Below are 13,555 nucleotides of genomic sequence, written 5' to 3' on the forward strand. Positions count from 1 at the left end.
TAGTACATTCTCTTTATTCATTCATGGGTTGATGGACACCCAGGCTGGTTCCATAGTTTGGCTATTATGAATCGTGCTGCTATAAACATGGGTGTGCTCAAGATGATTTTCATTCTTTAGGATAAATACCGAGAAGTGGTTCCGCTGGATCATAAGGTGGTTCCATTCCTAGTCTTTTGAGGAACCCCCATACTTATTTTCCATGGTTCTCGTACTAATGTACAATCCCACTGACAGGGTAAAAGTGTTCCCTTTTATTCCACATCTTCTCCAGAATTCATCACTGTTTGTATTCTTGATGGCTGCCATTCTAACTGGAGTGAGATGAAATCTCAGTGTCATGTTAATTTGCATTTCCCTAATTGCTAATGATGTGTAACATTTTCCCATATATTTGTATTTCTCCTTTTGAGAAACGTCTGTTTCATTCACGGGCCCATTTATTAATTGGGTTGTTTGCTGTTAATTTTGTTTTTGGTGTGAGTTTTATATATTCTGGATATTAATCCTCTGTCGGAAGATAACTAACAAAGGTTTTCTTTCTTGCTGAAGGTTCTTCACATTATTAATGGTTTTCAATAAAGGAAACTTTGAAAAAAAATAAATATAACATCGATACCAACCTATCTTTGAAAAGAGTCATGCAGATAGTTACATAAAAGAAGATAATTCCGATCAATTAGGTAGTACCTACAGTTTTAATGAACTGAGTACTTGTTTTTTTTTGTTTTGTTCTGTTTTGTTTTGTTTTTCTAATACTGGGTCCCGGAGACAGGTCTGGGCAGGAAATGCTTATGGCAGAGTTCAAACTGAGGCCACAGCGTCCTAGTGCAGAGCCGACTAAACCTTTCCAAAGGCAAAAAAAAAAATAACAGGTTAAAGCCCGAGTACACTGAATCATTTACTCAACATTCCTGCCCGAGCTCTTTTGAGATTTTACAGTATCTTTAAACACAACAGAGAGTGTGCCATTTGGGAAAACTTTAAAAAGAAAGAATAAACACTAAAGAGCCTTCAGTCCGCTCCTGGTTCATTTCCCCTGAACTAACTGCAACCCGTCATCCACTGCCTCCTTTCCCAGGAGAAGACAGGTGGAGATGTGGGAAGGGGTGAAGGCCCAGGGGCAGCAAGGGACCTAAGGGCCAGCGCTTCTGTCCTTTCATCCCACAGTCGGCAAATGCTGGTGTCAATTCTTGTTCGTGGCTTCACGGGTCTTCTTCCTATACCAGTCACAAAGTTTTGATTTTTTTCCCATTTTTTAAATTTTTTGAACATTCACCCTGGGCTAATTAAACATATTCCCTGTGGGTCATCTTGCCCTTGCTCCTGTGGAGTTTAGAGATACAGTAGAATGCAGAGGGTGAGAGCCTGGACTCTGGTTTGGGTCCTGGATCCCCCAGGCTTTTGAGCTGGGACACCTCTGGCCAGTTGTTTAAGCTGCCCATGGCTCATCCACCAGTGTCTTTCTCTGTATGGAGGAGGTGACAGTAATGGCACCCACCAAGTTCTGTTGGGTAACTCTTAGGACAGAACCTGGCACAGAGCGAGTGCTCCGTGTGTTAGGTATGATCATCACGACACATGAGAGGCAGACCCCCAGGCGCGGTAACTCACCCACAGTTGCATGGCCAGTGTTGGATCCAGGGTTCGCTGGGTTTCTCCTTGCGGTTCCATATCTGTGGGTTTCTAGTGTCTATTTAGTCAAATTTGGAAATTGTTCCGTCCTGATTTTTTTTTCCAGTGCATTTTCTGTCATCCCTCTGCTCCGTCACGTCTCACCTCTTCTTCAGGGACTCCAATTGTACGTATATTAGGACTCTGGTTCAAGTTGACCACAGTTCATTGAAGCTCTGTTCTTTTTTTTTTTTTTTTAAGTCTTTTTCCCCTTTGGATACTTCCAGTTGCCTCCATCTTCAAGTTCCCTGACGTGTTTTTTAATGTCTAATTTGCTATTTGTTCTTCCACTGTCATTTCCCATCTCTTGAACTTGGACTTGGTCTTTTTCACATCTCCACTGTCTGTCAAGAGCATGCTCATGCTTTCCTTGGCCTTCTTGAGGGTCTGAAGTATATTTCTAGAAGCTGTTTTAATGTCCTGGTCTGATTCGATCACGTGTGGCATTTCGGGTCCTGTTTCTGTGGGTTGATTTTTCTCCTCATTGTGGCTCTACTTTCTACTTCTTTACTTCTTACCTGGTAGTTTTGTCCAACACAGTGAATTTTGCATGGCTAAGTCCTGAGATTTTTGCGTGTGTTTTTAATAGTCTTTTAAATATTTAGTTTTGTTTTAGCAGTTAAGATACCAGAAACCCTTTGATTCTTTTGAAGCTTCCTCTTAAGATTATTAGGCAGGAACACTAGGTGTGGTGGCAACGTATCTGTCTTCCCAGCTACTTGGGAGGAAGAAGGAGAGACACACGTTTGAGGCCAGGCTGAGCAACCTAGCAAGACCCTGTCTCAATAGAAAATAAAAAAGAGATGGGGACGTAGCTCAGTGGTAGATGCCCCTGGGTTCAATCCTCAGTACAGGGCGGGCGGGGGACGGGGGGGGATTTTAGGTAGATACAGCCTTTAGTCTAGGGCTAATGAGGCCATTACTGAGGCAGTCTCCTACCCAGGACTCTGCTCATGTGAGATCTTTCCTCTCCAGCTGGTAAGAACACAAGTAAGTCCAACCCTGCGTGAGCCCCACCGGATCCCCTTGGTAGCCTTCCGTTGGTCTACAGTAGTGTCCTCACATTGATGCCTTGACCAAGACTCAGCTGAAGGACTGGAGGGAGACCTTCTAAAGATCTCCACAGTCCTCTCTGCTATGTCTTCCCCAAGATCTCCACTCAGGAATGCTGTTGGGTTCTATTTGGGTTTCTTCTCTCTACCTTGAGGCCGGTGACCATCATAGGTCTTACCTAAATTATTTTCCTTATCTGGGGATTCCTGCCTTGTCCTGTCTGAGGTTCAATGTCCAAACACCCACTGTTTTGCATACGTTGTCAGGGCTTTGAGTTGTTGGAGGCAGGAAGGTGAATGTGGGCCCACTTACTCGGCCACGGTGAGAAACGGAAGTCTCCGGAGCCAGGATCTGAACCCAGGCAGCCTGACTCCTGGGCTCCTCCCACCCCCATCCCATATCAATCTCCTTCTTGTGCTTGCCCCAATGTCGCTTTGCTCTTGTGAGGTCTTTGCAGACGACCCCTGACCCAACTGGCACTCTGTCCTCCCCATCTGACTCCTTCCATATGGTTGGGCTGGAGTCTGTGGGTCTCCCAAGGGCCCATTGAGAATAAGTGTTTGGTGGGGAGGGGGAGCACTATTGGGAGGTGATGGAAACTTCAGAAGGTGGGACCTCATGAGAGGTCCTGAGGTCATTAGGGTTGTGGCTTCAAAAGTTTTCTAGGACTCCTTGGTGTTACTCTCAAGTGGGTGGTTGTAGATGCCTGAGCCTGGCCCCATACAGCTCTCTCTGCTCCTGGTTGGTTGGGGAGGTGGCTGCTCACCTCTACAAAGTCCCTCCCACAGCCACCACCCTCACCAGACGCCCAACCAATGGGGCCCACCCAGTCCTGGACTTTGAACCTCCAAAACTGTGAGCTAAATAAACCTGTTCTTCTTCAGATGAGGCCTCTGTCAGGTTGTTTAGGATAGTGACTCACAGCTGACCAATACACCTTCCGTGGAATGGAATTTCCATGAGGGCAGGAAATTCAATAAGTGGCTCATTTTGTCTTTTTGCTCTTAAAAGCTGGGAATTTGTTCCCATGATCCCAGGACCCCAAACAGTGCTTGGACAGGATCTTGAACTTATGAAGTATTCGAGACATAGTTGTTAAAGGAATACATGTCATCATACATGTCATCTCACTCTCCTTGGGTCACGGTGCATGTAGCATCTACTCTCTAGCAGGCATTCCACCATGGCAGGCCCAGGTCAGAGTCTCCATTAAGAGAGAACAAAACTCATTTCTCCAGAAGAGATGAAGTTGGAGCTAGGAAGCCCTGGGTCTTGAAGCCATCCTCTGACATGAGTGACTAAAGTGAGGTCACCCAGCACTTAGAGATCCAGGGCTTTTGAGCTGCACGGTCCAATATGGTAGCCTCTAAAACTATGTGGCGCTGGAGCATTGGAACGTGGTGAGAAACTGATGTGACTCCGTTTTTAAAAATTAATAAATAACAGCAGCTTCTTCCTCAAGGCCTGTCCAAGGAAGGGGGCGTGACCCTTGTCCTTGGAAAGACCCACAGAGCACTCCTAGGCACATACCCACTCTGCTGAGTTGTTTGTCTGTAAATAACAGGAGAGGTCTGCAGTGCCAGGTGTCCCTGACTCAGTCAGGCTAGGTGGGGACCCATAGCAACCCCCCCCAGCAACCACCAATCAGCATGAGACAGGGAAATACCTGGGATGCCAGATGACCCTCCAGTAGTTTATGGTGGTTGATAACATGTTGGGAAACCATGTAGTTCAGCACATACACCCCTCGTGGCCTAAACCAATCAGTTCAAAGGAATCCCCCTCTTGTACTAACCAATCACCCCTACCCAACTTGTTCCCGCCAGTGAATGTGCTCATCAATGTTAAGAGTTGTTGTTTGACTTTCCCACGGTATGGAATGATTTGCTGTGTGATGTTGTGACGCACAGAGTATCCCCCCAAAACCTATAAAATCTCACTGAACAAAGGACTGGGACTCACTCCCTGGGACCACTGTGTCGGGAACGGTTGTGAGTCCAGGCTCCAGCTTGCAATGAAGACTCTTGTGTGATTGCATCGGATTCGGCTCCTGGAGGTCTATTGGGGTCCCACGAATCGGGCATTACAGTGGCAATTCCAAATGGAGATATAATTGTAAGTCATTGTAATGAACCATTATTGTCAAACATTTAAGTATGAAAAAAAGAAACTAATCATGTTAATACTGCTAAAATGTTCAAGCCATAATGTAAGGGTAAAAGAAATTGAAGTTAAAGTGTAAAAGACAGGGCATTGTAAAGTTTCTAAGCTGCAAGGCCTGAGTTAAAATGTAAAGGACCAGGTATTGTTAAGTTCCTATGCTACATGCAAAACCTGAAATTCCTGTAGCTGTTAGGACAATACCCGGAACTGCCCAGTAAATATTCCCCCTGACCATCTGGTTGTTTAATAACCTAGGACCCTGTGTGGTCTTGCATGTAGGCATCGCAGGGCCTAAACCAATCAGTTTGAATGTGTACCCCGATTTAGAACTGACCTATCACCCCCGCCCGACCTGTTCCCACCAATGAATGTACTAATCATGTCTCAGAATTGTTGTTTGATTTTCCAGTGGTGTATGATGATTTGTTAAAGGAGACTGTGATGTATGTAAAGTCCCCGCCCTCCCCAAAAAGTGTACTCAAGCACTGCTCAACCCCTGCTCAGGGCCCTGGGCTGCTCTCCCTTCTTGAGTGAGCACGGAGCCCCAGCGCGCTGGATTGGATCCTCAATAAACCCCTTTTGCTGTTGCATGAGCCGCAGTCTCTTGGTGGTCTCTTCCTCCGACGTTCGCCGGACCCTTACAATAATAGTTCAAACATATTGGGTTAAACAAAACATTATGCACATTAATGTTATTGGTGCTTTTTTTATTTTATTTTTTTAATGTGGCTAGTAGAAAGTGTAAAATTAGATGTGTGGCTTACGTTATAATTCTATTGGCCAGCACTGCCCTAGGGGAGAGAATATTCTAGAAGGGAAGGCCAGGATCCTAAATTCTATCCATCCCCAACACTTAAGTCTGGCAGGAAGAAGAACAAAGAAAAGTAGCTGAGGTGAAAAACAGGCTACATAAAAACAGATGTGATATTCTCTCTCTCTCTCTCTCTCTCTCTCTCTCTCTCTCTCTCTCATTGTATTGTGTTAAGGACACTTAACATGAGATCTGCCCTCTGGGCAAATTTTTAGGAGTGCATTATTTTTGTTGACTACAGATACAATGTTGAATGGCGGGTCTCTAGAGCTTCTTCATTGCACTTGACAGTGACTTGACGCCCATTGATTAGTAACACCCCATTTCCCTGTGCCCCGCCCCCTGTCCCTAGCAACCACCATTCTAGTCTCTGGTTCCGTGGATCTGCCTGTTTTAGGTACCTCTCATAAGTGTCTTCATGCTTGTTCCCCTGACACCCTTCCCCACACACGACTTCCCCACCCCTATCCCCCAGGCAACTCCACATGAGTCACCCACCGTTGCCGGAGGGAGAAAGTTGTCACCAGGAAACCCGAGAACAATGAATGGAAACAAATTCTCCATGTTTAAGATCAAGAACCAAAGAAAAATCGTAGTTCAGACTAGGGTGAAACCACATAGGGTTGTATGTGGTATGGGATGTATATAGGATGTATCCTCTTATGAAATCAAGGAGCAAACCCCTGACGGGAATAGAATGGGACTCAGGTCCAGGTCAGGGTCCAGCATCAAGTCCCTGCCTGCCCCATGACTCCCTTGGGAGGTCACGTAGGGTAAGGGCACGGTTTGGTACTGAAGCCAGATTTAAAATTAGGTGGTCAGTGTAGTTAGGTAAATCGGGTCTAATATGGAGTGAAATCTAAAATGGAGGCCATGTTGAGAATGAATTCCCGGAAAAGTTGGGCAACTCTCCTGGAATGTTAATGAAGCCCAGGAAACAGCCCCCAACAGATTTGAAGATAGCCCATCCCAAAGAAGTGTTAATGAACAGCCCCCAGCAAACTTGAAGATGCTGACTTAGAAGTCCTTCCTGCCCAGATTACTTCTTTGGCCCACCTGTGCCCCACCCCTCGGGCCTTCCCACCTACATTCCATCACCGAAAACTATAAAAAGGGGAGACAACCACACTTCCACGGATTCCACCTCTTGGGTCCCCTTCTTCCTCCGGGAGAAGTCTTTTCTGCTGTCCTTTAATAAACTTCTAATTTTCCACTCTGACCTTGCCTCGGCGTGCTTCTCTGGTGTTATTCTTCAACATTGGGGAAGCAAGGACTCGTCACCAGGCAACCCAGATTCAAATCCTGGCTCTGCCACTTACCAGCCATGTGACCTTGGACCAATGACCTGGGCTTCTATGTCTCAGTTTCCTCTTCCATAAAATGAGCGGATGATTTCAAACCCATCCACAAGCCTGTGGTGAGAGTAATCTGCATGAGACCTTAGAAAATGGCTCACCCACAGGGCACGGTGGCACCTGCCTGTCATTCCAGCGGCTAGGGAGGCTGAGGCAGGAGGATCACGAGTTCAAAGCCAGCCTCAGCAAAAGTGAGGCACTAAGCAACTCAGTGAGACCCTGTCTCTAAATAAAATACAAAATAGGGCTGGGGATGGGGCTCAGTGGTTGGGTGCCCCTGAGTTCGATCCCTGGTACTAAAAAAGAGAAATAAAATGCGCCCCCCCCCCCCAGCAGTGTGACCTGTATATTGACTGCTCTACTTGGGAGTGAACCTGTGCAGTCCAATTAGGATGGCAGCAGTTGCTGCGTTGCTGGTGGACCACTGAGAGGACCAATGTCCGTGTGCCCCACTTTTTTCTTGAGGTCCAGCTGATCTGCTCCACAAAGTCAAACCTGCCCACCTTTCATGGAACCAGAATATGGGCAGAACATTCCGGAAGGATGGTCCGGCCCTGCATTCCCAGTAGTAGGTTCTTGGGTTAAATCTCCTTCAGGGCCCTATTATGGGCCCCTTGGTAATGAGATTTTCTCCCTCAGGTACCAGACGCTCCCCGAATTAGCTGAAGCCTATGGGTGCCATTGAGTTATCACGCATGCATTTGCATTTAGGATCAAGGTCATTGTGATAGTTCATTTTAATCCCAACTGAACTGGAGACAGATGCCCAAAGATCTGGTCAATGATTACTTCTGGGTGTGTTTGTGAGGGTGTTTCCAGAGAAGAATGGCATGCGGGTGAATAAATGGATTGGGGAAGACCCACCCTCAGTGGGGTGCCATGGTCCAATTAGCTGGGAGCCTGAATCGACAGTCTGAAGCCTGTCCCTTCAAATATGAGCCTAAATATCCCAACTTGCCTATGCCTTCCTCTCCAAGGAAGCCCCAGAAGTGTCACCAAGTCTTGCCACTTCTGTGACACCCAATAGATGTTCTGGCCCAAGTGCTTCTCTTTCCTTAACAGGAGGGGCCAGGCCTGGTCCCAGGGGACAGCAGGGGACCATGCATGTTGTATTCACTTTGCATTTTTTCAGACTTGTGCTCCACAAGCATCACTGACCCGAGATACAGTTTGAATGATGCCCCACAGAATTGTGTAATGTGACAGCCCTGCATCCCTTGGGGACTTTCAGACTCACTCCCAAGTAGAGCAGTCAATATACAGGTCACACTGCTGAGGGCGGGGGGGGGGGGGGGGGGGGGCATTTTATTTCTCTTTTTTAGTACCAGGGATCGAACTCAGGGGCACCCAACCACTGAGCCCCATCCCCAGCCCTATTTTGTATTTTATTTAGAGACAGGGTCTCACTGAGTTGCTGAGTGCCTCACTTTTGCTGAGGCTGGCTTTGAACTCGTGATCCTCCTGCCTCAGCCTCCCTAGCCGCTGAATGACACCTATTCAGACTGGGAGCCTGAATCTGGGCAGGAAGAACTTCTAAGTCAGCACCGTTGGCCCTCAGCTCCGGATTCTCCAGCCTCTGACTCCAGGAGACAGAGGCACCTGCAGTCCCTGGGCGGCTCTCGGGCCTTTAGGATGCACTGGTGGCCTCCCTGGTTCTGAGGCTCCCAGCTCCATGGACCAAGCCACAGAGCGCCAGTTTCTCCGGCTTGCAGTTGACTTATTGTGGAACCTTTCATCTCTGTGAGCGTGTGAATGAGTCCCTGGTAAGTCCTCTCTGACATTCATACATTCTGCTGGTTCTGTTTCTCTGCTTCGTCTTCACCATATGTCCAACTGAGGGTGGCTTTTAGCAGTAGATTGTAGGAGGGTGCACAGATCGCCTGTCCCACACTAGCCTGTCCCTTCAAATATGAGCCTAAATATCCCAACTTGCCTATGCCCACCTCTCCAAGGAAGCCCCCGAGGTGTCACCAAGTCTTGCCACTTCTGTGACACCCAATAGATGTTCTGGCCCAAGTGCTTCTCTTCCCTTAACAGGAGGGGCCAGGCCTGGTCCCAGGGGACAGCAGGGGACCATGCATGTTGTATTCACTTTGCATTTTTTCAGACTTGTGCTCCACAAGCATCACTGACCCGAGATACAGTTTGAATGATGCCCCACAGAATTGTGTAATGTGACAGCCCTGCATCCCTTGGGGACTTTCAGACTCCTAGATCAATGCCCTTTGGCCTCCTTTTGCCACGGGCATATTCTGGTCAGCAGATCGGGTAGTAGAGGGCAGTGGTTCTCAACTTTCACCTGCATTAGAATCACACAGATTGTGGGACACTGTCCCCAGAGCGTCAGAGCGTCAGACCGTCAGGAGGAGGGCCTGAGATTTTGCCTTCCTAGCAGGTTCTCAGGGGATGCCCAGGCTGCTGGCCCGGGATCACACTTGGAGAACCACTGTTGGAGTAGATGCTATTGGTACCACACCCAGAGCCCCTCCCTTTCCCATCCCCAATTGCCACAGAGAATGTCAGGAGAAGATGCAGGCAGAGATCAAGAATGCCAGAGATCACCAGTCAACCGCCCGCAACCAGGGAAGAGGCAAGGGACAGATTCTCCCTCTAGCCTTCAGACAGAACCACCCTTGCCCATGCCCTGATTCCAGAGTTCCAGCCTCCAGAACTCACAGAGAATAAATTTCTGTGGTTTAAGATGCTCAGGTGACGGTCCTTTATTAGGGCAGCCCCCGGAAACTAATCCATTGTGCTGGGCCAGAAGGAGTCCACATTGTTAGGACATGGTGGCCCCGCACCTCCTGGGGTCAGAGTGAGGACCCAGCAGCCTGGGGCCAGCGCACTGATCATGGGGACCAGCTCTGTGTGGTCCTGGAGCCCCCACCGAATGGTTCCTCACGCTCCTCCTCCAGAGAACTCTCCCCCCACAACCACAACTTCTTAGGATCTGCTCCTAGGGAGCCAAGCCCTAGGCAAGTAGTGAGAATTTGCATTCCGTCCTCCCCAGTGGGCAAGAGATTATTTCCTTCTCTCTGCTGGATCAAAGAGAGATGGGCCCGGGTATTCAGCCTCTTTGTGCAAAGCGGCTCACTTAGGAGGAAAAGTGAGTTTTCCTCCAGCTGCTGCACCTACCTCTGGGATTAAAAAAAAAAAAAAAATCAGACTCAACTCACCAAGGCCAGAAAGGGAAAGGCCCTCACCTGGTCAAGCTAGGGTTGGGCCTGCTCAGCTCAATTTCTCCACCGAGAAGGAACAGGGGTGGAAGGCGGAGCCCCACTCCCTACATACACAAGGAGGAACTCAGGGCCTCACCATGCGAGGCAAGTCCTCTACCACTGAGCTACTTCCCCAGCCCTTTTTATTTTATTTTGAGATAAGGCCTCACTAAGTTGCTCGGGCTGGCCTCCAATTCACGATCCTCCTGCTTCAGCCTCCTGAGTAGCTGGGATTACAGGCGTGAACCACTGCCCCCAGCTGTTACACATGCTTTTAAACATATTAAACAGGGATTTCTTAGAGCTTCTAGGGCAAATCTGGGTTCAGAGTGGACTCAGAAGTTCTGCTTCCCCCACCCACCAGTTCAAAGAGTGGTGGTCCCTGATAATAGACAGGGACCAAATGGGTCTCCCATATCTTGCCCAGACTTCCTGCAGCAGAGCCTTCTGTGGGCAGGGATGGTCTCTGGGGACTCTTCCTCCTTCACCCTTTCTGCGATGTCATGCTCCCTCCCCATTTCTTGGTTCCTTTTTTTGCTAACCTCCTGACAGTCCAGGTCAGAGGCCTTGCCAGGAGAGCGTGTTGAACAGAGGTGCACATTTTGCAGTTCTGGGGCCACACAGGAGGGAGAGGAAGGAAGAAATGGGTCCCTGGGAGGGGCACACCCCCACATTAATTAGGAACATGTTATTGTGAAAAGGCACCTTGGAACACGGGTTCTACCTGTCAGCCTCGTGGAGCACATGAGAGAGGACTAGACCCACCCCCGGGTGCTCATGCTGACTTAACCCAACATAGGGAAGGAATCCATGTGCCTGTTGGCTTGTGTACATGTGTGTTTTTAAAAATGATTTTAAAACATACCCCCACACACACACAACCCACCATCCAGGAATTTAGATTCATGCATGTCCCAGGCCCCTCAGTCTGCAGAATCGGAGAGAACAGGGCTGACCGCTCTGAGTTCTCCTCCTGGGTGGCAAGGGTCCGATACACAGGAAACGCCCATGCACGGAGGAGCCGGGAGGGGATGGGATTGCTGTGTCTCCCCATGTGATGTCCTCTGCCATGTGATGGTGCAGCAAGAAAGCCAAACGCCCAGCAGATCTCAGCACCGTGCTTTTGAAATACTCAACTTTTGGAACCATGAGCTAAAGCAACCTCTATTCTTTATCAATCACCCAGCCTCAGGTGTTTTGTCACAACAACAGAAAACAAGCTAAGAAACATTTTTCATGGGGATATGGAAAGTGGAACACATATACTTTAGGGGAAATTTGGTGGGAAGAATCAGTCAGTCTTTTTTGTTTGTTGTTTGTTTTTGTTTGGTGGTGCTGAGGATGGAACCCAGTGCCTTTGCATGCTAGGCAAGTGCTCCACCACTGAGCTCCATCCCCAGACCTAGCAAATATTTCTTAGGAATCTACTATATGCCAGGCACTGTTCTAGGCATTGGAGATAATGTAAAGAACAACGAGGAGCCTTCCCTCTAGGAAGCTCCTCTAGGAACTCATATTCCACAGGAGACAGAAGAGGAGTCATAGAGACATTTTACAGAGGAGGAGATCAAGACACGTGGTTGGCAAACAGCAGTGTCAGGATTTGAACCCAGGTTTGTGTGACACCCCCACCCCCACCCCAGAACCACAGATAGGAAAGAAGAAGGAGAGAGGAGAATATTCTCACTAGTGCTGGGCAAACCCCAAAGATGTGTCCCAGTGACTTCTGCACCTGGCAAGTGCTCAGAGCCTTTGGTGGTTCACAAACCCTAGGCCTGAACAGGTCAGCTGGCTCCTAATGTCATCTGCCAGCCCAGGCTCGTCCCAGGGACTATAACGGAGACCCCAGAGCTATGTCCCTCTGCCAGCTTTTCATCTGTAAAATGAAACCAAAAATACCTACCCCTTGGAGTTCTGTAAGCACTAAATCAGTTCATATGGGAACTTTCTAAAGTTCCCAACACACAGCTAACACTCAGAAGTTATCTCCCACTTTCTCTGAAGTGGCCTGTGTGAGCAAGGGTTGAAATTTGGGGTGAGCCTGACCTCTAGTGGTCACACAGAAAACAGCCAAAAGCTGGGGAGTTTCCATTGAGAGTTGACCAGTTGCTGGATTTTGCTAATCCACAGAGAAGTTAAGCACCTCGGTGAAGCCCACACAGGTTGTAAGTGGCAGGGTTAGGGTTTTAACCCAATCCCGTCTGGCCTCAGAGTCCTCTTGTTTACCTACAAGGCATAGCGCCTACCTGGGAGCTCATCCTCAGAGAGATCCTCTAGTTTACAAAACACTTCGATCACATCCCTGGAATGACATAAACCTGCGGTGGGAAAGGTTTTGACACTCGTTTTTCACACCTAGAAACAGAAGTCCTCAAGGATCATACCTGGCTGTCCATTCAATACGTGTGACACTCCCAGGCTCAGAACACAAAGCACGCAGACCCCTCCCCTCAAGGAACTTGGACACTAATGAATTAGTGCCATAACCGAGGTCCTTTGCTTCCTGTGCAAATGCCCTCTTTCCCTACATTAAGAAAGCCAGCTCATTTCAGCATCCTCCATTTCCCGTCCTCCACCAACAGACCCTTGCTGACAGCCAGGGCCAAGGACTGTTCCTTCAGCTTGATGGGGTGGGCGGGAATTTATGCTTCACAAATGCTGCTAAGATTAGAGCTATTGACTGGGACCCTGCCTGGCACCTAGCTGAGCGCAGGCTCTGACTTAGAAATGGTTTCGCTTACAATTCCTCAGCTTTATGATCGTGCAAGACAATACACATTGGGTGGAAACCGTGCTTCGAATTTTGAGTTTGGATGTTTTCCCAGACTAACACAATATGCAGTACGATCCTCTCTGCTGATCCTGGGCAGGGGCAGTGAGCCACGGTGCCAAGCATGCAATCCTGAGGATAAATAACCAATATTCTGTAGTACACCGTGCTGCTAAGCTATCGGGGTCCATAAGCTTGGTGAATTGAGTGAATTTTCAACTTACAACGGGTTTATGGGAGGTAACCCCTTCACGGGTCCAGGAATATTTATATTCTAGATGCATTTAAGTCTCAAAGCATGCTAATGAGGAAGGTTCTGTGATATTATTTTACAGCTGACAAAAAAATGACCTGAGGCTTAAGAAGGTTAAGCAATTTGTCCAAGATATAGTAAGAGCAGGACTTGAGTCCAGTTCCGCTGACCCCACACTCCACCTCTACCTACTGCACGGGAGTTGGGTTCCTGAGATAAGGATGTGAATTCAAATCATTCACTTGGGAAGGGATCCCA

Source organism: Marmota flaviventris, chromosome 19 (assembly GCF_047511675.1).
Source record: "Marmota flaviventris isolate mMarFla1 chromosome 19, mMarFla1.hap1, whole genome shotgun sequence".
Lineage (NCBI taxonomy): Eukaryota > Metazoa > Chordata > Mammalia > Rodentia > Sciuridae > Marmota > Marmota flaviventris.